The sequence below is a fragment of the Equus przewalskii genome, chromosome 5, assembly GCF_037783145.1.
Source record: "Equus przewalskii isolate Varuska chromosome 5, EquPr2, whole genome shotgun sequence".
Lineage (NCBI taxonomy): Eukaryota > Metazoa > Chordata > Mammalia > Perissodactyla > Equidae > Equus > Equus przewalskii.
In genome coordinates this window covers 11,779,382-11,806,226 of record NC_091835.1, presented here as the reverse complement: position 1 = coordinate 11,806,226, position 26,845 = coordinate 11,779,382, and the positions used below count along the sequence as shown (strand labels likewise).

General features: G+C 42.7%; 1 protein-coding gene across 2 annotated transcripts in view; it reads right to left on the bottom strand.

Moving 5' to 3' along the window:
• ACSL3 (acyl-CoA synthetase long chain family member 3) overlaps positions 1 to 20,000 on the bottom strand; it is a 73,120-nt gene extending 53,120 nt beyond the window's left edge. For both annotated transcript variants that reach the window (XM_070618398.1, XM_070618400.1), the window contains exon 1: positions 19,787 to 20,000. The gene's annotated coding sequence lies outside the window, so the exon portion shown is untranslated. The remainder of the gene's footprint in view (positions 1 to 19,786) is intronic.
• Positions 20,001 to 26,845: the final 6,845 nt, after the last annotated feature.

Sequence of the window (26,845 nt, the reverse complement as noted above, 5' to 3'; positions counted from 1 at the left end):
TACCTATGACTTTAGACAAGTTCATTCCTTTACTCATCCATCTGTCCATCTGGGGGGAAAAAAATCTTACAAAACTTACTTGTTATTTCCTGTGTCAGTTTCCTCATATATAAATTAGGACAACAACGTATATAAACAATTCATATCCATATTTGAGGAATTACTATAAATAAAAAAGACAACTCGATAGAAAAAATGGGCTATGTAAACTCAGAAAAATTCCAAATGTCCATTAAACAGGAGCAAAATGGTCAATCTCACTAGTTATTAAGGATATGCACATTAAAACAGTATCATTTTCCTCCCCCATCAGATTCTTTTTAATGGAACAAAAATCACAAGTATCGTCAGGGATACAGGAAACAAGACAGCTTGGGGCACTGCTGGGAAGTGCAGCCACTCTGGAGAGCAATTAGGTAGCATCCAGCAAAAGCTGAAAATGTAAATTCATAGGACCTGACAAAATCCCTTCGAGGACCTTTTCCCTGGAGAAACTTTGGCACGTGTGCATACTTAGTTTACCCTGTTTTGTTTTGTTAATTAAATGGTCCAACGTGACAGGTCCTAGTATTTACTGGGCCTTCAGTAAATGCTGAATCTCCTCCACAGCTATTTACTACATGCCTGCTGGGCTCCAGACCTAGCTTCTCATTCTGGCAATGAGACAACAGTATCGCCAAGTTCCTACTCCAGGGGTAGACACTGACAAGACAGATCATTCGGACATGGCAGAGGCTAGTGAAGAAGTACACAGACCTTATTAAGAAAACAAGCAAACGCAGTTCTCTGTCTAGGAGGGGAACAGAACGTCAAGGAAAGGTGACTATAAGTTGAGAAGACCCATATATTTTGGCCAAGTGGACAAGAAGAGAGGGAAGTGCAGGCAATAACAACAGTGTTAGCAAAAGCACAGAGGTATATGAGAAAAGAACTTAAGAAAATTCTAAGTACTTGAGGAGGCTTTCCTAGATCATCCAGTGGGCCCTAAATGCCATCACAAGCATCCTTACAAAAGAGAGGCAGTGGGAGAACTGACGCACACACAGGAAGGCAATGTGAAGACAGGGCAGAGAGATCTGAAGACGCTGGCCCGGAGACTGGAGTGATGCCACCGAACGCAGCGGTCACCAGAAGCTCAAGAGGCCAGAACAGAGTCTCCCCTCAAGCCTCCGGAAGGAGTGCAGCCCCGCCAGCACGTGAATTCTGCCCGCTGATGCTGATTCAAACTTCTGGCCTCTATTAACCATAAGAGAATAAATATCCGTTGTTGGGGCTGGCCCCGTGGCCGAGTGGTTAAGTTCGCGCGCTCCGCTGCAGGCGGCCCAGTGTTTCGTCGGTTCGAATCCTGGGCGCGGACACGGCACTGCTCGTCAGACCACGCTGAGGCAGCGTCCCACATGCCACAACTAGAGGAACCCACAACGAAGAATACACAACTATGTACCGGGGGGCTTTGGGGAGAAAAAGGAAAAAATAAAATCTTTAAATATCCGTTGTTTCCAGCCGCCCTAGGTAACAAACACAGCTCCTCAGGCCATTGCCCTGTACACCACCCGTGCGAAGTGCTACGTGGCAGACATTACCCAGGGCTCTGAAGAGCCACCCAGATTTTTATGCAGGAGGATGGCATAATCAGATCTCTGTTCCGTAATATTAAATCTAGTGCCAATGCTGTCAATTTATTGATGGAAAAATAAACCAGAAACAGAAAGATGTATCAGAACCAAAAATCCAGACAGAAGATGAAGTTCTGATCACCAGATATTTGAGAAAAACCACCATGACGAAAGACAGAGACAAAAACAAAAAGAAAGGAGGGAAAAGGAAACTCAATGGAAACAGACAACATAGGAAATAGGGGGAAACTTGAAATATGTTTATGTAATTAATATTTTCCAAGGGGTAAGAGAGGCTATTACATCCATGAAACAGGAATAGGATGCTATACAAAAGCATGAAAAATAAGAAAAAGCTCCTGGAAATTAATAATAGCACCTGAAATTAAAAAGCCAATAAATATATTAAAAACAGCTTGAGAATATTATCCCAGAAAGGAAAGCAAAAGCAAAGAAGGAGAGAACAAGAGTCAAAGATTTTTTAAAATAAGGTATCGAATTAGTCCAAAAGATCCAAGATATACTAAAAGGAGTTCCAGAAAGAAATAACAAAGCGCATGAAGAGGGAGAGACTACTGAAGCATTCTGGAATGAAATACCCAGAGCTGATGGTGACACCTAGTCTTCAGACTGAAAGGGCCTGCTGAGTGTTGAGCAGAAGAACGGGGGAAAAATAACTGACCTCTAGACACAGCCCTGTGAGTTCCCAGAGCACCACGTCTAAGAATATCCTAAAAGCTTCCCAAACACAAAAACCAGGTCACCTACGAATAAAGGTGACCAACAAACAAGGATACTTTTCAGAATAAAAGCACGTGCTACTATAAGATATAATGCGGGAGTGTTCCAAACAAACCAGGATATATAGTCACCCTTCCTACAAAGGAACAGGAATCATGCTAGCATGGGATGTCTTAGCAACACTGGAAGGCTACGTACAATGCCTTCAAAGTTCGGAGGGAAATGAATTTTAATCTAGAATTCCACTCCCAGCTAAATTCCTGATCGACTACAGGTAGAATAAACAAATTATATTATATAGACATGCAAGGACTCAGAAAACTTACATTCCACTAACAAACACTGCTAAGAAATTACTTTAAAAAGTCCTCCACTGTATGCACATATTCCTTTGATAAAGTTTTAAAGACAATATTTTCAAAGCCAGAATTGATTTGTTTTATAATCCATTTTACAAGAGCTAGTATAATGCTGATTCCAAAATCTGCCATACCACATAGGATAATCTCTCTAGCAAGTATGAGAAAAATATCCTCAAATATCAGCACGTCTAATCCAGCAGAGTTAACAGAATGACACACCCTGACCAAGCATGGCTTACTCCACAGTACAAAGATGGCTCACTGTCAGGAATTGGGGTGCTCTCCAACACCAACAACCAATTCTGATTCCCCAGGTACCAACGGGGTGTTCAACAATTCAATTCTGACACTAACCACCCAGCGTTAGCGCAAATCCCACAGGACTCAGTCCCACAAGACTGTTCCCCACTTCAGACACCAGTTGCATATCCCCCGCCAGCTATAAACCAGGGATTCCCACAATCCCCTCCTCAGGTTCAATAATTTGCTAGAACAGCTCACAGAAATCAGAAACACACTTTACTTATGTTTATTGGTTTCTTATAAAGGATACAACTCACGAAGAGCCAAATGGAAGACGTGCACAGAGCAAGGTATAGGGGCGGAGGGGATGCAGAGCTCCCAAGCCCTCTCCAGGTGGACGTGTCACCAGGACTTGCCACCACCAGGAAGCTTACTGCACCTCATCATTCAAGAGTTTCTACAGAGCTCAGTCTCCAGCCCCCTTACCCTTACAGGAGGTCAAGGGTGGAGCTGATCTGAGAGCTGCAAACCCTCAGATCTCTCAGTCTTTCAGGCAACCATCCTCATCCTCCAACTATCCGGGGACCCCACAGCCCCGCCTCCCCCAGTCACTTCATTAAGGTAAACTCATGTGTGAGCAAAAGGAGCTTTTAGGAAAAACAAAGACACTCGTATCACTTAGCAAATTCCAAGGGTTTTAGCAGCTCTGTGCCTAGAGGCGGGTAAATATCAATAATTAACTTTAAAAGGTACTTCTTACTCAGAAACAAAAGAAAACTTCTTTAATAAAAGCAGATGTATCAGAAACCAAAGGCAAACTCACACTCAAAGGTAATTTCCATGACAGTCAGGGACAAGACAACGAGGCCAGCTATGACCCTAATTATTGTACACTGTTAGGAAGGGTCTAGCCCTGTAACCACTAGCCACACGTGGCTGCTCAACACTTGAAATGTGGCTTGTCCAAAAAGAGATGCGCTCTAAATGTAAAATATACGTGGGACTGCAAAGACTTAGTATGAAAAAAAGAATGTAAAATATCTCACTAATAGTTTTTATATTGATTACACATTGAAATGATATTTTGGATATACTGGGTTAAATAAACTATATTAACGTTAATTTAGCCTGTTTCCTTTTATTTTACTTAATATGCTCACTAGAAATTTAAATTACATACATGGCTCACATTTGTGGCTCTCATTGCGCTTCTTGTGGACAGCACTGCAGTCCAGGTAATGCAATGACAAGAAGAGATGAGGAGGATGAATACCGGAAAAGGGGAGAGAAAAATCACCACTATTTGCAGATAACTGGCTGTCTGACAAGATCCAAAAGAATCATCTGAAAAATATCCAACCAGAGTGGTAGAATTCACTAAAATATATCTGGATACTGGGTAAATAAAAGAAATCAACAGTTTCCTATCTACTAGTAATAACCAGTTAGAAAATGAAAAGGGAAAAGATCTTAGAACAGCAAATGCAACTTTAAAATACTTCCTGTACACAACACCTTAAACATATATGTATCTATGTATGTATGTTATGTATAACATGCCACTGACAGATGCTAAAGACCTGCACATATGTAAAGACACACTAGTTCCTGGGTAGAAAGGATAAACATAATCCCACCAAAATTAACCTATAAACCAAATGTAATCCCAATTAAAACCCTACTGGGACTTTATTACTTGTTTGTTTTGTATGATTACTTGATATATGAATTCCAAAGTTTACCTAGAAGAAAATATTTTAAGATTAGCTAATAATGTTTAAGAACAAGGATATTTAGTGCCCTATTAGACGTCGAAACTAATGCTAATTGTTCTGGTGTAGAATTTAAAAACAAGAAATGGTCATGAGACTTTTATCTTTGACGATAGTGGCATTTCAGATCAGCCGGTAAAAGACAGATTATTCAATAAATTAAGCAGCATCAAAGAAAAATCAGAACTGAGCCAATGGCTGAATTTAAGTCCTAGAAAGATGAGCAAATCCCTGAAGCAAACAACCAGCCTAGCGATCCTCTCTTTCCCAGCAACCATGTCCCAAAAAGGAGCTGTGCCTGGGTCTCTTTTCTGATCATAAACAATCTCCCGTTCCATCCCTGCAGCCTGCACTGCCCACGCTGGCTGGCCTGTGACTGCTAGCAGCGCTGGTTCTGTTTAAACTAGGTGATGTCACTGTGCTCCCATCTCTACCCTAGCAGACTCTGGCAAGCATGGGCATCCACAGGGATCCAGTGTCTATGACCAGTGAGGCCTGTCTCAAAAATATAGACATGCTGGTCCAACCTATTCTCTCCAGAACTTGGAACTGGGATATGGAATGGGAGAGAATTAAACGATGCTGAGAGGACAGCCAAAGTAAACTCGTCCTTCAAGGCGCAGCTGAAGCCTCATGTGCAATTCTCCTTGGTCCCACAGACAGGGCCCAATCAGTCCCTCTGTGCAGATTCCTGCCTCCACTCCTGCCCACCATAGAGACACAGGAACGAGCAAGGAATGAGGACTCATACATAGCTTGAGACAGCTGGAAAACAGGAAATATGGGGGACGTTAGAAACAGAAATGGAATATAGAAACATGTTGCAGACAGAACGAGACAGATTTTTAAGCAAGGCATTTGACCAAGTTTGTTTTTCAGAATGATTACTTGGGTCAACACAGAAGTCAAACCAGAAAGGATTCCAGGTGTATAGTTATTACAACAGCTCAAGTGAAGGATGAAGAGGTCCAGAGTCCAGGGCAGGAGATACAGAAGCAGCAGGACCAACTGCAGAAACTCTTCAAAGGCAAAACCAATAGGATATGGGCAGATGTAAAGAGTAATCTTTGAAGACTAATGTCAACATTTTTAGCATGGGAGAATGGGTGACTTGCAACAGATATGAGGAATACAGGAGGAAGAGAGACACATTCGAGAGTGCATGAGTACAGACTGGACATTAAGTTTGTGGGGATGACCAGAATGATATTCAGAATATTGTCAGAAATACAGGACTGGGGCGCCAAACAGAATTGAAGATGTAGATTTTAGAGTCATCACTGACTCTTTCCATACGAGAGTCAAAACCATGAATCCCTCGAAAATAGAATATTCAGTTATAAGACAAAAGGATTAAGGACAGACACAGTAAGAGCCAAACAGAAAGGTAAAGAAACCAAGAGCAATGTCCTAGATGCCAAAGGCAGACATGAGGGTCGATGAGAACATTGTCAGGAGCGTCAAAGGCTACAGAGAAGGCGAAACGAGGTTATGATATCAAAGTACTACAGGCAGTTGGCCTGGCCTGAGACAATGCATCACACTTTCTTGCCTTTTTTATCACATAGTTTTTAAATTATATCTGTACACATTATTCAACAAGCTAGCAACTTGAATGCATACTTTATCAACATTAAGTCTACTCTTTCAGCGTTCCTGGGCTCCCACTAATAAGTATACACAGGTTATTTTGACATGAGGTGGTTGGCTTTTGAAAATTTTTCTGGTATTATGCTCAAATCTTTCAACTCAATTTAATAAACACTTACTGAATATCTCATGCCCATTACTGTGCTGGGCGACGGGGATGCAAAGATTGATTCATTCAACAAATATGAGTGTCTTCTACACGCAGGGCGCTGGGTGTGCATCAGGGAATAACACACGAATACCCCTGTCCTCCGAGCTTTCTTCTTAGTGGAGGGACACACTAAACATGCTACTCTCCCTCCCTTAGGGAGCCCAAAAGCAACACACTGTTTTAGACTTACCTAAAAAGAAAAGACAGCAAATAATTTATTATTTCGTAAAGCAATTTGAAATTAACAAGAAACACAAAACTGTAACTACTCCCCTATAGTTAACATGGCTGTCCTCTAGCATCATACAATATAAATAAACATTATTAACTTAAACATGCACACAGTCAGCTCTCAGTCATCTGTAGGTAAACTATCCATGCATCAAGAGCAATTCTCAATACTGCGACTCATGTTTCTGGGTTACATCCCATCCAAACATCTACCACGTGATCTTCTAACACATCATATAATGTTAAGAATAAGATATTCACAAACTAACTCAAATCATCACACGCCAGTTTTACTGTCCACCGTTTTTCAAATGAACTTTCAGAGACACACTTCCTAAGTCCAACTGCCTTCCTTCATTTCCCAGACAGAGCCAGCTAACCCAAGTTCTTCAGTCCCTTCCCAAACTCATTCATCTCTAAAGCTGCCTTCAAACTAATAAGCCTCTAAGCATGGGCCCAGCTTTTACCTACTAGTTCAGTCTCTAAACTTTAAGGATCACAATTTCCTTTTGGTAAAAACTGCTGGCATTCCAAATGTGTGTACCTTTGATATTGTATGTATGTACAATTGTTCTAGCATACTGGAAACACCTCAGATCATGCATAAAATATAGAAATTTTAAAAAATAAATAAAACTTCTAACATTCTCTTCCACCACCTTAGAGATGAGTTGCATGCACACCCTGGAGCAAGTGTACCCTGCAAGACTAGATACCATCCTTATCTTAAAGAAACTGAAGCTCAGAGGGTAATTTGCTATAGTCACAAAACCACAAAACCAGAGGCAGAACCAGGTTTGGCAATTCAAGCAACAGTGTGGTCACAAAGCCCCAGCCCTCATCACTCCTCTCTACCACATCAATCTCTTTCCTTACACATGGGGTCCCCTGAGCATCCCTCTTGACCTCATACCTCACTCCCAGCCAGCCACTACCTCCCACAACCCTTCCATCTCAAGATGCTTTTGCATAGAACAGGTATTCTTTTCATGCCTCAGAAAGTGATATACAAACTAACATTTTGAATTTCTAAGGACTGTGCTCTGCTGTCTAAATATGCATCAGTCTCCAAGTCAGGCCCAGTTTCAGAGTAAATGATGACTATAAATTCTTAGACTCTAACACACTAGCAAGATGGAAAGTTACAACACAAAACGAAAATTACTTAGGAAAATATTAATTGTGAATATTTAAAAACCAATGATTCCATGTATTATGGCTCATGTGGTTTAATTTCAATTAATGTTAATTTCTGTTTATGTTAAAATTTTGTCAAGTACATTTTTAAGAGTAATTCATTCTGGTTCATTCTGATTTTCTATGGAACTAAATAAACTCTTTGCTTCACCTTAGAACTCAACGACCCTGCTCTTTCCCCAAACAGCAGGTACCAAGTCCAGAGATCAAGTCAGTCTCCAACAAGAAGAGAAAAGATTTCTGTTGTTTTAGTGTCACAGTAAAAAGGCCAAACTCAAGGTCCAGAATGAGGATCACTGCAATCCCAATAAAAATAAAATAAGCAGAATAAAGTATCTAAGAATAAATTTAATCAAGGAGGTGAAGGACTTATATACAATGAAAACTATAAGACATTATTGAAAGAAAGAGATGATGACATAAAGAGATGGAAAGACATTCCAGGCACATGGATTGGAAGAATAAACATAGTTAAAATGTCCATACTACCCAAAGCAATCTACAGATTCAATGCAATCCCAATCAGAATCCCAATGACATTCTTCATGGAAATAGAACAAAGAATCCTAAAATTCGTATGGGGCAACCAAAGACCCCAAATTGCTAAAGCAATGCTGAGAAAAAAGAACAAAGCTGGAGGCATCACAATCCCTGACTTCAAAAGGTACTACAAACCTACAGTAACCAAAACAGTGTGGTACTGGTACAAAAACAGGCACGCAGATCAATGGAACAGAACTGAAAGCCCAGAAATAAAACCGCACATTCACGGACAGCTAATCTCCAACAAAAGTGCCAAGAACATACAATGGAGAAAAAATAGTCTCTTCAATAAATGGTGTTGGGAAAACTGGACAGCCACATGCAAAAGAATGAAAGTAGACCATTATCTCATGCTATATACAAAAATAAACTCAAAATGGATGAAAAGACTTGAAGGTAAGTCCTGAAACCATAAAACTCCTGGAAGGCAATATAAGTAGTACACTCTTTGACATGGAACTTAAAAGGATCTTTTCAAATACCATGTCTTCTTAGACAAGGGAAACAAAAGAAAGCATAAATAAGTGGGACTTCATCAGACTAAAGAGATTCTGCAAGGCAAAAGAAACTAGGACCAAAACCAAAAGACAAACCACTAATTGGGAGAAAATATTTGCAAATCATATATCTGACAAGGGGTTAATTTCCATAATATATAAGGAACTCACACAACTGAACAACAAGAAAGCAAACGACCCGATCAAAAAGTGGGCTGAGGAGATGAACAGACTTTTTTCCAAAGAAGATACACAGATGGCCAATAAACACATGAAAAGATGTTCGACATCACTAATCATCAGGGAAACGCAAATCAAAACTACACTAAGATACCACCTTACCCCTGTTAAAATGCCTACAATCACTAATACTAAAAATAACAAATGTTGGAGAGGGTGTGGAGAGAAGGGAACCTTCATACACTGCTCGTGGGAATGCAAACTGGTGCAGCCACTATGGAAAATAGTATGGAGATTCCTTGAAAGGATAAAAATAGAACTACCATACGACCCAGCTATCTCACTACTGGGTATCTACCCAAACAACTTGAAATCAACAATCCAAAGTAACATATGCACCCCTACGTTCACTGCAGCACTATTCACAACAGCCAAGATATGGAAGCAACCCAAGTGCCCCTCCACTGATGACTGGATAATGAAGATGTAGTATACATATACAATGGACTACTACTCAGCCAGAAAAAAGACAAAATCATCCCATTTGCAACAACATGGATGGACCTAGAAAGGGAATTATGCTAAACGAAATAAGCCAGACTGAGAAAGACAAACACCAGATGATTTCACTCATATGAGGAATATGAACAAACGCATGGACAAAGAAAACAGTTCAGTGGTTACCAGGGGAAGGGGGTAGGGGGTGGGCACAGGAGGTGAAAGGGAGCACTTACATGGTGACAAAAGAAATAATGAACAAGTGAAATCTCACAATGATGTAAACTATTACAAATTCAATAAAAAGAAAATGGGCAAGAGACTTGAACAGACACGTCACAAAGGAAGATATATGGGTGGGAAATAAGCACATGAAAAAGTGTTCAAAAAATAATAAAATAAGTAAAAATAAGAAACTTTTACGGTTGAAATAGAAACTTTTCATAATTTTGGCTAAAAGGATACTGAGTATTTTACAATCCAGAAACGTCGATGTAGAAAAATGAACTGTTACATACCTACAAAATCAATTTTAGAACCAAAATTATATTCAAAAGGCTAAGAACTACTGATGTAGCAGCCAGCATAGTTAGTATCTAGTAAAACCCATGCAAATATCCCAGTGAATTCCAAGTAGCAAACACACATATGGACACACAGGGGGAAATGCACAAAGCTAAGCGATAAAGTATCAGACACCTAAGAAAGAAATATAGCAGATGATAAAAACCCTGAGGCAAGTAAAAGGAAGCAGAAAGTGAGATAAAAGAAAAAGGATCTGGATGGAGCAGCAGACCCTAACACTGTTGAGCAAGAAAGGATTACAGACAAGGAAACTGAGCTCCAGAAAGGATGGCGTGGACAACGCCGTGCTGCCAGACCCCAAATGCTCTTCCTGCAACAACGCTGAGCCCACAAGGTTCTCTTCACTTGCTGGCTGCTCAGTCTCCCTTCCTAGTCCTAGAACCTTCCATTCATTCAACAATTACTTTCTGAGGTGAAGGAATCAATAAATAAATAAGTTTATGCAAGGTCTTAACTGCTTTTGTCCTCCAAGTCTCTGTTTTTTGCTTCCCCGCCCCCACCACGTGATCTATCCTCACAGCTTCCAGAATCCCCCTGAACAGTTGATGCCTCCATTTTTTTTTTCAGGTATGCTTTTTTTGGTGAGGAAGATTGGCCCGAAGCTAACATCTGTTGCCAATCTTCCTTTTTTTTTCTTCCCCAAGTCCCAGTACATAGTTGTATATCCTAGCTGTAAATCCTTCTAGTTCTTCTATGTGGGATGCCACCACAGCATGGCTTGATGAGCAATGTGTAGGTCCACACCTAGGATCTGAACCAGCAAACCCCAGGCTACCCAAGCGGAGCGCACCAACTTAATGACTCAGCCAAGGGGCCAGCCCCTACTGCCTCAATTTTATGTCAGTCCTGCTCTTCCACAACTGCTCTGGACATCCTGATTTGAGTACCTTCCTCAAACTCAACTCCTTCTTCAAATCCAATCCATGTCTGATTTTGCTCAGCTGACCTTTCCCTGCTGCTCTGGCCAGGCACAACCTCTTTGCCCTCTGCTCTGCTCATTCACATTAATAACCATATCCTGCACGTATCTTCACACAGCTGGAACACTCCTGTCCTCAAGGAACTAGTATTTCCTAGTGCCCTTTAAATGACATAGGCTTTTATTTATAGGATGGATTCACTCACACACTGGATTCAGAACACCTTGTCCCTGCTTAATAAAAAACCACTTCTGAAGGACAGAGGAAAACAGAACCAAAAAAGACAGGCAAGGAAACTTTTGGAGGTGATGGATGTGACTATTACCTTGACTGTGGTGATGGCTACATGGGTACATGCGTGTACTAACTCGTCAAACTGTATACACTAAATACGTGCAGATTTTTGCACAGTCAAGCGCTGCGTAATGACATTTCAGTCAATGACGGATGGCATGTATGATGATGGTGGTCCCATGAGATCAGTACCATCCAGCCTAGGTGTGTAGCAGGCTATTCCACCTAGGTTTGTCTAAGTGCACTCTGATGTTTGTGCAACGACAGAATCACCTAACAACATATTTCTCAGAACACATCCTAGTTAAGTGACGCATGACTGTATATCAATTAAAGGACAGAGAAAGGAGGGATGAGGAAGAAAGGAAGAGTAGAGAAGAAAGAAAACAGGAAAAAAGGAAAGTAAGAGAGAGGATAGAGGGAGGCAGAAAAATTGGGAAGCAACTAACATAAGGCGTCAACTGTGTGCCCTCAACTACTATCAATCCTTATGGTAACCCTTTGAGGTAAGAATTAAAATCTTTATGTTAGGGCCGGCCCAATGGCGCAGCAGTTAAGTGTGCACATTCCGCTTTGGCAGCCCGGGGTTCGCCGGTTCGATCCAAGGTGCGGACATGGCACAGCTTGGCAAGCCATGCTGTGGCAGGTGTCCTGCATATAAAGTGGAGGAAGATGGGCACGGATGTTAGCTCAGGGCCAGTCTTCCTCAGCAAAAAGAGGAGGATTGGCAGCAGTTGGCTCAGGGCTAATCCTCCTCAAAAAAAAAAAAATCTTCATGTTACAGAAATCGAAATGGAAGGCTTAGAAAGGCTAAGTAACCAGCTCAAATTTACATGGCAAGTTTTACACACATGGATGGCAATGATTCCTTCTCCACTCAACAACACAACACTGATGATAAAAGATAACATAGAGATGCTACCTGAATCATCACGAAGGTCATATCACAAAAAGTATTTAGGGGCTGGCCCCGTGGCCGAGTGGTTAAGTTCGAGCACTCCACTGGGATGGCCCAGGGTTTCGCTGGTTCAAATCCTGGGCGGGGACATGGCACTGCTCATCAGGCCATGCTGAGGCAGCATCCCACATGCCACAAGTAGAAGGATCCAGAACTAACAACATACAACTACGTTCCAGGGGCTTTGGGGAGAAAAAGGGTAAAAAATAAAATCTTAAAAAAAAAAAGTATTTAAAACTAACAAGAGGAAACTACCCATGTTAGTTATCTGAATGAGAAGTACACCATGTCAACCTACTTTCAATGTGCTTTACAGACATTTCCAGAAAAGTAAAGCACAAGATAAATCCTAAATTACTGATGTTAAAACATAACAAAATCTAGTTAATGTCCCTCAATTTACAGTTTTCTGCTATTTACATTACCTCTTCTAACTCTCCATTAAGAAGATGTTATAATATATTAGACATTTCCTCAAAGTATATTTGTATTTGTGAAGATGTTAATGCTGCTTCAAAAGCGAAGGCAATAATAAAAACTGACAGCTGGCCTGGTGGCATAGTGGTTAAGTTCATGCACTCCTCTGGCAGCCCAGGGCTTGCAAGCTCAGATCCTGGGCATGGACCTACACACCACTGATCAAGCCACGCTGTGGCAGCATCCCATATACAAAATAGAGGCAGATTGGCACAGATGTTAGCTTAGGGCCAATCTTCCTCACCAAAAAAAATAATAATAAAAAGTGAGTGGACAGACTTACAAAGAAAATACTGCAAACTCTAAAAGTAAATAAAATTAAAATACTTAATATTTATCAAGCACTATGTGCCAGGCAGTTATCTCATATAAATCCTTACAACAATCTATAGGTAGATTGTATTATCATCTCTATTTTACAAATGAAGAAACTGAGGCACAGAGAGGTTAAATAAGGGGCCCAAGGCCACACAACTAACAAGTAGAGCCAGGATTCAAATCCAAGCAATCCTAACTCTGAGTCGATGTTCGCACCTACCAAATTAAAAGGCACACTTTAGAGGAAAATTCTTAAATAAGTAGTAACATACAGAACTGGCTAAATCAAAATGAGACTAACAAAAGTTTCCAGGAGGAAGGGCATGTGTGAATTATCCCTACAGTCATTTACTGAATTAAAAATGAAATAACATTAAACATACATCTGCAAAACTTATCTACTAAGAACAACAAAAAAATGAAAACAAAGAAAGTAAAATTAAAAGAAAGGTTAGTTAAAAGAAAAGTTAGCAAAAAGAGCTTTAGAGGAACAGAATCCATTGTGGTTTTGTACTATGACAGACAAAAGAACCTTGAGTCAGGGGCCAGCCTGGTGGCACAGTGGTCAAGTTCGTATGCTCCACTTTGGCAGCACAGGGTTCGCAGGTTTGCATCCTGAGCATGGACCTACACACTGCTCATCAAGCCATGCTATGGAGGCGGCCCACATATAAAACAGAGGAAGATGGGCACAGATGTTACCTCAGGGCCAATCTTCCTCAGCACAAAAAAAAAAAAAGTACCATAAGACAAATAATGAAAAGATTGGAGGAAGGCTGAGATAAGAATATAAAGAACAAAGAAAAAGGAACACATGAATGACTACTGCATCAAAAATGGATTAGACAAGGAATTTTGTTCAGGAATATAGTAATATTTGTAAAAACAACAACAAAATGGAAACAATCTAAGGTCTACTAACACAGCGAAGGGGAAATAAAATGTGGTATAGCCCTAAAATGCAATACCATGTCACAGCAAAAATAAATGAACTAAAGCAACACGTACCCACACTGATTAAGTGATATTGAGCGGGGAAAAAGGCATATTAACAAGCGCACACAGCACACCATCTATATAAAGTTAAAAAGAACATGGTACTGCACACTGGGGATACATATATGTGCAGTCAAACTGTAGAGAATGCATACGAATAATAAACACCAAACGCAGAGCAGTGGTTAACTGGAGGATTTGGGGAAGGGAGTGAGCTTCTTGAACTGGCTTAAACATTATGTAATATTTCTCAGACAGAGAGAAGGCAGGTCCCTATTTTTTAAAAGGAAGAAAATGGAAATTGCAGATTATGGCATCCCAAAATGTTTTATATTCCTGATCCACAAAATTCCACAAGGGCAACGATAACGGCTCCCGTGAGGGAATGTTAAAGCAGAACGTATCCTGCAGCTCAAGGAGAAAATTCTGGTCAAACTCTCTCATCATGGTTTGTTACTCCTATGTTCCCCTGTAACACACAGGGCTTTCTGGGGGGCAGGAAACTGTGTGTGATTAAAATAGACATAACACTGTCCCTGTCATCGTGGCTCCTTTCTAGACATAATGCCTTCAGGGCCCAGCTGCACTTGATGCCAAACTGCCAGCCCCGAGAGGACCCTCCTCTCCGCAGCACCTGGGTCAAGAACATGGACTCTGGAACCCAAATGCCCGGGGTGAGATCCAGTACACGCTGGGCAAGTCACGTCGCTCCCCTGGGCCTCAGTTTCCCCATCTGTGAAGTAAGAATGACGAAAAACCTAGCTCCTAAAATTGAGAAGAAAGTGAGAAGAGCACCTGGCCAGAGGAAGCACTGCGGAGGCGCTGGCTCCTATCCTTATTCCAAAGACCACTCGTTTAGAGAAAGAAAAGCTAGGCTTCATGTTAGAGAAACGTAATTAAGTTTGGCTACTTTGCAAATCAAATAGAGCATAGAAAAGCTGACTGTGACAAGACAGAAAACGGGCAGCTTTTCAACTCCTGAACAATTAATGTTAGGACAGCTAGATATGCTTTTTATTTTTCTACCAATAGTCTTTGTACTGTGATGACATCTCCAATTTGTACACACACACACACACACACACACGCCCCTGGTCCAAACTCAAGGTCAAACAGTCTATTCCCTGGCTCCCTGTCCACCAGGCAAGGGCCCGCTCATCTCGGATAACCGGGCTCTCACCTTCTCGGGGAAGTCCCCCTTCTGTCTCCCCGCGCTCTGCTGCTCTGTACTCTTCCTGCACTTCTAGCAGTTTCCACAGCCGTCCCGCCGAGAGCACACTGTAACACATCTGCGCTTCCACCTTCTTCCCTGACACCATACAATGCTCAACCCCTCCTTCCATGAACTGTGACTTCTCTGAGAGCGGGACCATCTAGATCATTTTCAAATTCCCAGTGTCTGGCCAGACAGGCACTAAACAACAACATGGATGAATAAATCAATGCCCTTATGTATCCTTATAACAAATACCTTCATAGACCAGCAGAAACCTCTATTTGGAGGTGACTTATCCAAAAGGCTGGCTATCTAGGTATCTTCAGTTCTAAGTAAGAATTAGCAGATCAGCTGAGCCCACGATCATCCATCAATTCTCCATCCCTCAAAATGGGAAACATCAGAAGTATGCGAGTAAACATACTCCAGTAAAAACAAAAAGCTAAAACTTTAAATAAAGAGAAGGATTAAGGCACTTAAAATGTTAAGAAAACAGAAACAGTCTGAAAATTTTTTCTTATGAAACTAAAAATAGCATGCACGGAAGAAATCACAGGACGACGTTTATAACATCTGCTTTTCCAGAAGAGAAATAAACTAATCAAAAGTCAGATGAGGGGCCAGCTGGGTGGCACAGCGGTTAAGTTCACACGTTCCGATTCACTGGCCCAGGGTTCACTGGTTCAGATCCCGGGTGCAAACTTATGCACCACTCATCAAGCTATGCTGTGGCAGGCGTCCTACATCTAAAGCGGAGGAAGATGGGCAGGGATGTTAGCTCAGGGCCAGCCTTCCTCAAAAGAAAAAAGTCAGATGATAGTTTATATACTATTAAAGTGGATGAAATCAAGACTAAGTCACACACTAAATCAATTTCAAAGGATGCTCCTGTAGTGAGGTTTTCTAAAAAAGACCATCACGAGTCAGCTAAAGTTGGGCTGAGTTTTAGGAATGTAACAGTTCTTGGCAATTTTTTGGAAATGGCTCAGGGCTCCATGATAAGGGACTGGTTCGTGTCAGGGGGGTTTCGGGCCTGCCCTCTGTTACTATAGAAGAGGAGTCCCTCAGCTGTGCTCTGGGCCCCACCCGCTCCCAGCCTCTCAGGAGCTCTGCACAGAGTAAGTTTCCTCCTCTGTATTCAGCCTCTCCCTCTCAGCCTACACCTTCCCGTCAGCACTGAAACATGCTCGACCCTTTCCTATTCTTGCTGTCTCGACTTTCCTCACCTTCCGCTTGCTTCTGCCCCTCACCCCACCCCTACCACCACATCAACATCTCCTGCGAGGGTCCCCCAGGACCTCCGAGTTGCTCAATCCCATAGACAGCACTCAATGTTCCTCTCAGGGGAGCATTCCACAGTGCTGACTGCTCCCCCTGGCGGCAGGGACGCCTGCTTCTGGCTGTCCTCTCGCCTCCCTGGTCCCCTCTCCAGTTCCTTTGCAAGGCGCTCAGCTTCCTCTCCCTGGCTCCAATGCAGGCCGCCTCAGTTCTTATTCTAGTCTCGCCACAGGCAATCTCACCCATGTGCATGGTTTCAGCCACCACCTCTACACTGACGACCCCAAAATGGTACACTGTAATCCCCCAATATCTCCTTCTCCCACCCCAAATACCATTCATCACCAGATCTGGCAATTTTACCTCCAAATCTCCACTTTCCCAATTATTTCTGCTCATGATATAAGGCTCTTAGAGGATCAAATGGGCTAATATATAACAGCACTTTTGAAAAAGTGGGGGGCGGGGGAGGAAGGACTTAAATCTGGGTAATAGTATTCATTAAATTGAAATCTCCTTGAAAGCAGGAACTTTATCAAATTCACCTTTTTATTTATTCCACATGGTACCCCTAGCACAGTGCTTCGCATGCAGACGGCATTCAGTAAATGTATAATAATGAATTATTTGTATTGGCTTAGTACATGAACTGAAATATTCACATATTTAACTGCTTATATTTCTCAAGTCACGTCATCATTTTTGTCTCCTAAGAGGGGAGAATTTTAAATTAAATCACTCTGCAAAATGTAAACCACACTGGATACTTTTGATAATTACGATGCTGATATCTAATGTTGGAAAGACCTGTCACCTCTTTTGGCCTGGCTTTCCTGCAAACATCCACACCCCATCCTCAAGGCCACATCTCACGTAAAGATTCCCTCTTCTCGAATCTTGATTTTGACAGAGGAAAACTTAAGTATTACAGGAATATTTAAGGTTTAAGCACCCTGAGAGCAGGCAGAATGACTGCTTGAAAATGTTCCCTATTTCGTTGTCATGTCTTGTAACGTGAGTGGGTCTGACATTCAGGGCAGGAACGGACACTGGGAAATGAAAATAATATTGCTGCTCAAAAGTTCTCAAACTCTTGCGTTATACACATTTAATTACAACCTCAGAATGCAAGATTATCATCTAGCAAAATTTCACCTTATCAATTCGAAAACTCTAGACTAGATTTTCATCTAAATCACAATCCTCATTATAATCGTCATTCACACACTATTCTTCCTTCATTGCACATATCATAACTTGTAATTACATATTTATTCATATGATGATTTCCTTAGTATGTTTCCTCCGTGAGGACGAGGATCACATCAATTCTGTTCATTGCTGTATTCCCAGCACCTGACAGGGTACCTGACATAGCACAGGAGTTAAAAGGCTCGAGTTGAGCAATTAACTGAATGAGCAATAAATTAGTCATCCGAGCAGAACCAGACAGAAATGAAGCCCTCAGAAAGATCTCGCGGCTTTAAGATCAAACCCCCTCAAACCAGAAGGAGCACAATCTTCCCCTCACAATTTGTCCATCCTTCGTTTCTTCCACACTTCTTTCCTCCGAGGACATGTCAGACTCACGAAATATTTCAACTTCAAATCATCCAGTCCAAATGTCTTACAAATCCAGTAACAAAGACGCAGGATGACTTGTCCCCTTGACCCTTACATCCAGCAGACCTCTGTGCCCTACACCCAACCACACTGCCCTCCTGCAGAACCAACCCTCCTTACAGAATAAGAGCGAAACCAGGAAAAGTCCAAAGAAAAATGCCAGAATGACTAGAAAGGCCTTACTCATCCCTAAGGGTGAGAAGTGCTCGGGAAGATGCCAGAAAACAAAAGAGCACACTCCCACGTCCCGTGCCAACACCTCTTCCCTGTAATAACCTTCTAATACACTTTCAGGAGCAACGCAGCACCCTTTCACTCTGGGAACCGATCTGGGGAAACTAACAAAGGTGGTGATGATCCTGATCATCCAACCACACTTCTCCCGGCCACCCTAACAAAACCGCCCCGTGGCAACCGCTCAGCCAGCCACCAAGGCGGGGAGCCTCATGGAGTGGTGAGACTTAGGTCTGCATTTCTAGACAGGCCCGTCTGAATCCCAGCTTCTCCTCTTACTTGCTGTGATCTGGGGCGAGCTGACATGTCCAGTTTCTCTAGCGGGTATAATGGGAATAATCACCGCTCTAGAGGATTGTGAACAGTACAAAGATACCATGCGTCAAGTATAAAGATACAGTGCATGGCATACAATAAAGACAATAAATGTCAGCTATTGGTCATTCTACTCAGCTGTAACCCCTTTCACAAGGCCTACTCCCGCTCTAGCTTCCATATAATTTTAGAGACGTTGCTCCACCCTTTCCATTTTCGAGGGGCCGTATGTACAACAGCTTAGAGCTTTTTTTTTTTCTAAAACCAGCCTGGGCAAACCAGTTGATGTCTCCGCGTCTCGGCTTCTCATCTGTGAAATGGGCCTGATAACACCCACCCCAGAGGATCGCTGGCGGTAGGCACTCCCTCGGTGTCACACATTCTTTTACTGGTGTGTAATTAAAACGTACTGAAGGGAGAGGAAATCTTCAACTCTCAAGCCCAAAATTGCAGTCTTCATCCCAGTCCCGTCACCAGAGCTCGCGAGGCCAAAACACACGCCAAGGTCGACCCATCGCACACACCCCTCTGCTCTTCACACCCCGCCCGCCCCTCCCGCAGGGTTTTCCGAAATTGCAGGGCTCAGTCTCCCCCCAGGGACCGCGTCACCGGCGATCTGATGAAAGGTGCCAGTCCCCACCCGCGCCCGCCCGCAGAGCGCCGGGAGGGACCCCGCGCATCCTTCCTCCCCCGGACGGCGCGGCCGCTCCGGCAACGCGGCCCCCGCGCACGTGGGCCCTTGGGCCGAAGCCCCACGTCACCGATCCCCGGACCCGGCCGGGCGCGCACACCCCGGAGCCGGCGGGGCGGCTGCGTCCCTGCTGGAGGCCGCGGCCCGGGCGGGCCGCACGCGGAGGCCGCGCCGCCCCCCACAACGGGCGCCGCACTCACCGCGACGCCGGGGCCGCGGCTCCTCCGGTCTCGGACCCGCGCCGCCGCGGCCGCTCTGCGAGAAAGCGAGCGCCCGCCGCCCCGTCCGCCGCCGCCGCCGCCTCGTCCCGGCCCGGCCCCGGCGAGCCCGCAGCGTCGCTCCCGGCGCCGGCAGCGCAGCGTCTGTTGAGCCGAACCTCCCGGGCCGCGCCGCGCGGCCGCGCTCGTTGCCTATGCAGAAAGACCGCCGCCCATTGGCCCGCGGGCGGTGGCGCGTGCAGGGCTGGGCCTATCGAATGCCGGCCCGGAGCGCGGCGGAGGCGGTGGGGGCGGGCCGGGGTTACTACGGGTCATTCGCCGGAGCCGCCGCCGCCGGGACCCCGCCGCAGCCGGCGCGGGGCGGGGCCGGGGTCGCGAGAGGGGCGGGGCCGCGGCGGGGGAGGGGAGGGACGGGGCGGCCGGGTCTGCAGGATGCGACCCCACCCCCGCAGAAAGACTGCAGACTCCCTGTTGTGGCTGTCACGCGTAAATCTCAATGTAGATCCTGAAACAACGTGCATCTTATTTTCGTTCTGCACTGGATTCGGTATCCTGTTCTTGCACACGTTTCTATCCCATTTGGTAAAAGGAAAATGATTTTTGGAAATGCCTGGTGCGAAAGGGGGCTCGAAAATCCAAAGCAGAGTCCTTTATTACTTCTCCTGTTTTAGCTTCACCTAACCCAGCAAGGAACCAGCCTCCCCTAAATGCACTCATTATTTTTACAAGTTTGATTTTTGTTTTGAAAGGATAAAGTTTACTCCAAATTATTGGTTTTGGACATTCTTCTTAGGAATCTAAAGTGTTTCTGTGTTTTAAAAAGTTTGCCATTATATCCCATTTTACACACTACAGAAGAAAAGTCATCCAATGCGGGTAGACTCCACCCCAAGCGAAGAAACAAACAAAAAAAAAGCACAAAACACGAATGACTAAAACAACAGCTACAGTGCATCGTAAGAAAGATGACTTTCATTACCCTGGTAATACTAGGATTCGGCTTTTTTTTTAAGCCAGCATATTATTTAGTTGGTCTGTGAACAAAGTTATAACATTACATCAGATTTGATACCACAGGAAATAAAAAACTGATTTGGAGTGTTTTAATTTTTTTTTTTTTTTGCTAGTGAGAGAGCTAGAAATAACTACTTGAATTTAGAAATCTCCATGCGATGCAAAACTTTTAAGTAGGTGAAAGGTGACATTTATGAGCCAGCCTCAGGCTAAGCAGGAGCTCACTTCCCAAGAGAATCTGGAAATCAGTGAAGCCGCCTGAACTTGTGGAGTGATGATGCCCAGAGCAGAGAAAGCTCACTCCTCTTGGGCCCGAGGCCAATTGGGCTACCTAAAGGAACGGATACCTGTCTCATGTAACCTCCCCTTCCACTGGAAAATGTTGAGTTGCTTGCTTATCTGTCGAAATGCTGTCAGAGGATACACCTGAAGATAAACAGAATGCAGAATTTCTTATCTGAAAAGCCCACCAGCATTCTGCGTGCAGGAGGAAGCACGTTTTAGAACTGGTAGTTCCAGAACCAGGAAAAGCCTCTAGAAAAATAAATAATCTCCACGGGAGGAAAACCAATTTTGAACCTTTTTTTCTATCAATAAACTTAAAGGGGACTAGGAGAATTCCAGCAACATCTAAATATCTTTCTATGTTATAAAATATATATGCGTGTATACACACACACATATGTATAGATGACATATATTTTTAAAAGAAAATATTTTTGGAATTAAAATTCTAAATTCTCATCTTGTTTGCTGAGGCTAAACAGAAATGTAATATTTCTGGTCTCTAGATGTTTTGTTTTTTAAATAAAATAATACATGCACAGTTGCTTTTCTTTTAGAAAGGGTTTCAGTATATTTTTATTTTTATTTAGCGCTTTTCAGAGTTATGGAATTTGGCTGCATTTTCCTTCTTTTTTAGAAAATTCAATTCAGAAACCATAATGGCCAACTGAATGGAAACATCCAGTAGTTCCTTTAATAGTTTTGTTATTTCTCCAAGTTCCAGAGGCATTGAGAGGAAATGTCTTTGTAATTCTCATGAATACCTAATGATCTGTTTCATGGGAAGCGTTGCAGAAATAGTCAACTACTACTACCATTTTCTGTAATCATAATAATGTAAAACCAGGACTAGCTGATGTTTAAAGTTTTAACAGAGACTGTTTTGTTCTTTCATTTCTGGTGGATTGGGGTAGAGGAGAGAGCTGAGGTGGCATATAATACTATATGTTTGAGATGATGGCTCTGGCTTCAAGGAGCAGAACGTTCAACAAAAACCAACTTAAACTATGACTTTTATTCACCTCACATAAAGATAACTCAAGAGACAGAGCAAGTCCAAGATAGATCCAGGGACCCTGCCACGTCATTGAAGACCCAAACTTTTACCATCTTTCCCTTTTCATCTCAGCATATTAGCTTTATCCTCAGGCCATCATAGTCACAGATGGCAGCCACAATTTCAAATGTCACACGAAGACACAGCAGCATCTGGCCAAAGAATAGGGGCATGTTCCCTGAATGCTACTTCTTATTAAGGAGGAAATCCTTTCTCAGAAGGCTCGCAACAGACTGCTCCTCAAATCCCATTGGCCAGAATCGTGTCACATGTTCATATCCTAGCTGCAAGGGAGGCTAGGAAAGTGTCAGCATTTTTGGTCTCTCTAATGGAAGGCAGGTACCATCAGCACAGAAGCAGTCGTGGGAAAGAATAAATGTGGAAAGGCCTCATCAGCAATGTCTGCCAGGGATATGGCCTCAAAATACCCATCTCTCACTAAAAGTGGATTAAATAATAAAACCATCTATCTCACTTAAAATGTCCAGAGGAAGCCAATTCCATGGTTGCTTCAAAGGCTCACTGGTGTCATCAAGGACTCTGCCATTCTCAGTGTTCATGTTCTCTCCCTTTATGGTTATGAGATGGCTGCAAATGCTCCAAGCGTGATCTTTACAGAATATATCCAAAGCCAGAAGGGAAAGGCAGCTTCTCCTACATGTCAGCATGTGTTTACTGGGGAGCTACGTCTTCCCAAGATGTACTCAGCCCACTTCCTCTAACCCAAGCACTAGCAAATGAAATTATCCTGATAAACAAAGCTCGACCATAGATCATCTACTAGGGCTGAGAGAGAGTATTCTGGCAACTGAGAACGCAGCATCATTTGACCTTTGGTTCAAAGTACATGCCAAATTTGAAGGACAGGGTCCCACCACAAAACAGCATCATCCTCAAGCTGGGCCTTTAAGAGTTCTATAGCAGCATTTGTCCATGATGAAGACTATGGGATGACCCATGCTCATTGTTGCCCCTCTGCCATAAAACGAGTCCCTTGGTTGCAGGCCGATGTTATGCAAGATTCCATGATGGCAAATCAGACACTCCATGAGCCCTCGGATGGTGGTGCTGGCCAGGTTCAGTGGGAAGGAATGGCAAGCTCTTCCCTGGGTTATTTATCAACTCCAGTAATGACGAATCAGTGCCCTATACACAAGTAGAGAGAAGCCCTGAGGTGGAGACTCACAGGTGCCATCAGCTTATACTGGGCATGAGAATGCCAAGGGGATACGTGCAGGGCACCCACAGCATCTGCTACAAGTGGGCAATCAATACTGTCTGCCATTCATCCTTTTGTTAAAAAAAAACTTAAATGTATTTCAAGCCATTTTCCAGTTTCTGAATTTCAAAGTAATAATCAGAAGAATTCTAAGAGGATGTGTGGTCCTGTCTTTCTAGGAAATCTTTCTTTTCAATGCAAGCATCAGCTTCAGGAGAGCTGCAAATGGTTGACTATGGGGTGAGACATCACAAAGGGATACCCTCATATCCACTCTCAACTTTATAAAGATCTCTATGGATTGAGATTCTCAATATGGGTGTCTTTGATGAGACTGGATTGCATAAACACTCTATCAACACATTCTTTCTACAATTTAAGGTAATTTAATTTGGGGGGTTTTTTCCCTCTTTTTTTCTTTTCTTTTTTTTTTTTGAGGAAGATTGGCCATGAGATAACATCTACTGCCAATCCTCCTCTTTTTGCTGAGGAAGATTGGCCCTGAGCTAACATCCATTCCCATCTTCCTCTACTTTATATGTGGGACACCTGCCTCAGCATGGCTTGATGAGTGGTGCATAGGTCTGCTCCCGGGATCTGAACCAGCGAACCCTGGGCTACCAAAGTGGAACTTGTGAACTTAACCACTGCACCACCAGGCCAGCCTCTAAGGTAATTTAATTTTGTTCCACTTTAGTGATCAAGAACCTACCAGCCTCTTTTTAATAACACTTCACAGTCATAAAATTGGAAAGATTCACCCCGAGCTAACATCTGTTGCCAATCTTCCCTTTTTTTTCCCCTCCCCAAAGCCCCAGTGCATGGTTGTACATTCTAGTTGTAAGTCCTTTGAGTTCTTCTATGTAAGCCGCTGCCACAGCATGGCTGCTGACAGACGGGTGGTGTGGTTCCATGACTGGGAAACGAACCTGGGCCACCGAAGTGGTGAGAGTGCCAAACTTTAACCACTAGACCATCAGGGCTGGCTCACATTCTTTTTTTTAAATTCTTTTCCAAATGACCTATTTTCTATCCCTTTAATCACTTTTATTGTTCTCCCTTCTTCATCACTTAGAGAACAAAACAGAATACCTAGGAGCCTGACAATCGTAAAATATATTGAAAGAATCTATTCCCAACCCTCACCCACCAGAATTCCCTTAAAAGACCCTAAAAGTAATTAGTTTTTTAAAGTTACAACACATACTTTTTCATTCTTGGTTCATTTTGATTAATGATAATTTCCAGTTACGGCAGGGACCATTTATTAGCTACACATTCTTCTATGTCTAAAAGTGTCTTTAAATCCATTCTTGGGCTTGTTTGATTGCTGTTTTATGTTCTCTGCATATTCAGCCTTTTATATTATCTTTACTAAAGCTTCTCCATAATTTATCAATTCATTTGAATCTCTTTTCCATCTTTTAAGCATATATGTAAAGAACTCTGAATTCAGGCAGTTATATTAAATACTCCAGAATAGTTGGTTTTCTATTATTTTTTAAAAGATATTCTGGAATAGAAACTTGATACATTTGATTAAACAGAGATAAGCTAGATGTATTAGTTAGCATTAAGTTGGCTGCATGTACCTGAGAATGCAAGATAATAGTGGCTGAAACATCCAAGAGTTTTCATTCTATGTAAAAAAAGTATGGAACTAGGTACTCCAAGACCAGTACAGATCCTCCATGAAATCATCAGGGAATCAAGATGCTTTTCTCTTTCTGTTCTCCCATTCTCAGTTTGTGGCTTCTTCATGTGTGAATTCCATACTCATGGTCATAAAACAGTTGCTGGAGCTCCAGCCATCACATCCACATTCCAGATATCAAGAAGGAAGAAAAGAAGACTATAAAAGGCATGCGACTCCCACTAATTCTTTTAAGACAATTAAAGGAATTATGGGATTACTTTTCCCACATAGCATCTCACTTTACATTCTCTTTGACCAGAATGTCATCACTTACTAAGTAGACTGGAACATGAAATTTCCTAGAAGTACATATTGCCACCTTAAATAAAATCACAGTTCTGTTACTAACCATGAAGGGGAAAATAGTAAGTAACGAACTGTCTCTGTTCCCTCCATAAAAGTGGGGCAGCTGATGGAATCTACAATATGTCAGGTCCTGAAATCCTTGCCTTTAACCTGACGATGCTCAAGTTCTTCCTTGGGACCAGTAAAAGTGCTCCTGTTTGTCTCTCCCTTTGATTTAAAAGTTTGTGACAATAGAAAGCAACTGTCCTACATTTTTCTGATAGACCCTTCCTATGACTGGGAAATAAATAAATAATCTCTGAGCCTTCTCTTCAGGGAACCATCTGTCTTAATTCCTTTCAGAGCTCCTCACGGAACTTACTTCTCATCCTTTTCATCCATTTTTGTTTCTTTTCTCTGGACCTGCCCTAGTTTCTCTACATCATTATAAAATATTTGGAAGCCAAACCTGGATTCAATGCTCTCATTAATCGGACATTAATTCAACAAAAATTGAAGCGCCGCCAGATGACAGGTCCTGTGCTAGGTGACGCTCAAGTACGTCGTTAGATATCAGTTCGATTGCAATTAGCAAGGCAGGAAAGGTCCTGACTCTCAAGGAGCTTATAGTCTAAGATAAGATCCTTATAATAAGTAAATAAAAAGAGCGAACAAGATAATTGTAGAGTTAAAAGCTCTCTTTAGACTTTTTATTTTTTTTTTGAGGAAGATTAGCCCTGAGCTAACATCTGCTGCCAATCCTCCTCTTTTTGCTGAGGAAGACTGGCCCTGACCTAACATCCATGCCCATCGTCCTCTACTTTATATGTGGGACGCCTGCCACAGCATGGCTTGACAAGCGGTGCCGTGTCCGCACCCGGGATCCAAACCGGCGAACCCCAGGCCGCTGAGAAGCGGAATGTGCGCATTTAACCGCTGCGCCACAGGGCCAGCCCGTTCTTTGGCCATTTAAACAGGATAACTGGAAGAAAGGAGTAAGAAAGACAATTTTCGATCGGGAGGTCAGGGAAGACAACCCTGAGAGGTGACATTTAAGCCCTAACGAGGAACTGACTGATATTTTTGGCAGGAACTCCCAGAGACTAGAAATGTATCTTGTGTTGTTTGGACTTGACCTAGCATTTTTAGGAATCCTGCCAATTTGCAGAATCCATAAATATAACAAGGTTTATGTGTATATATATATCATCTAAGATCCGTAAGATCTTGCTTTGTCATTTAACGCAGTTCACTCAGATGTTGAGCGCTCTGTGAAGCTTCCAAGCAAAATGACTTATCCTATTCTCTGTGTTTCATTCGTGCTATTGGTTTATCAGTTGGGCCGCCTTAGGCGACAAAGAACAGAAAATGCAAATTAAACTTGCTTAAGCAGGTGGAATGGATTGGCTTACAAATTGAAGGGAGTATGTCTGCCTTCAGGAACAGCTTGATACAGGGCTCTCAAGAGATGAGAAAGAGCAGTTC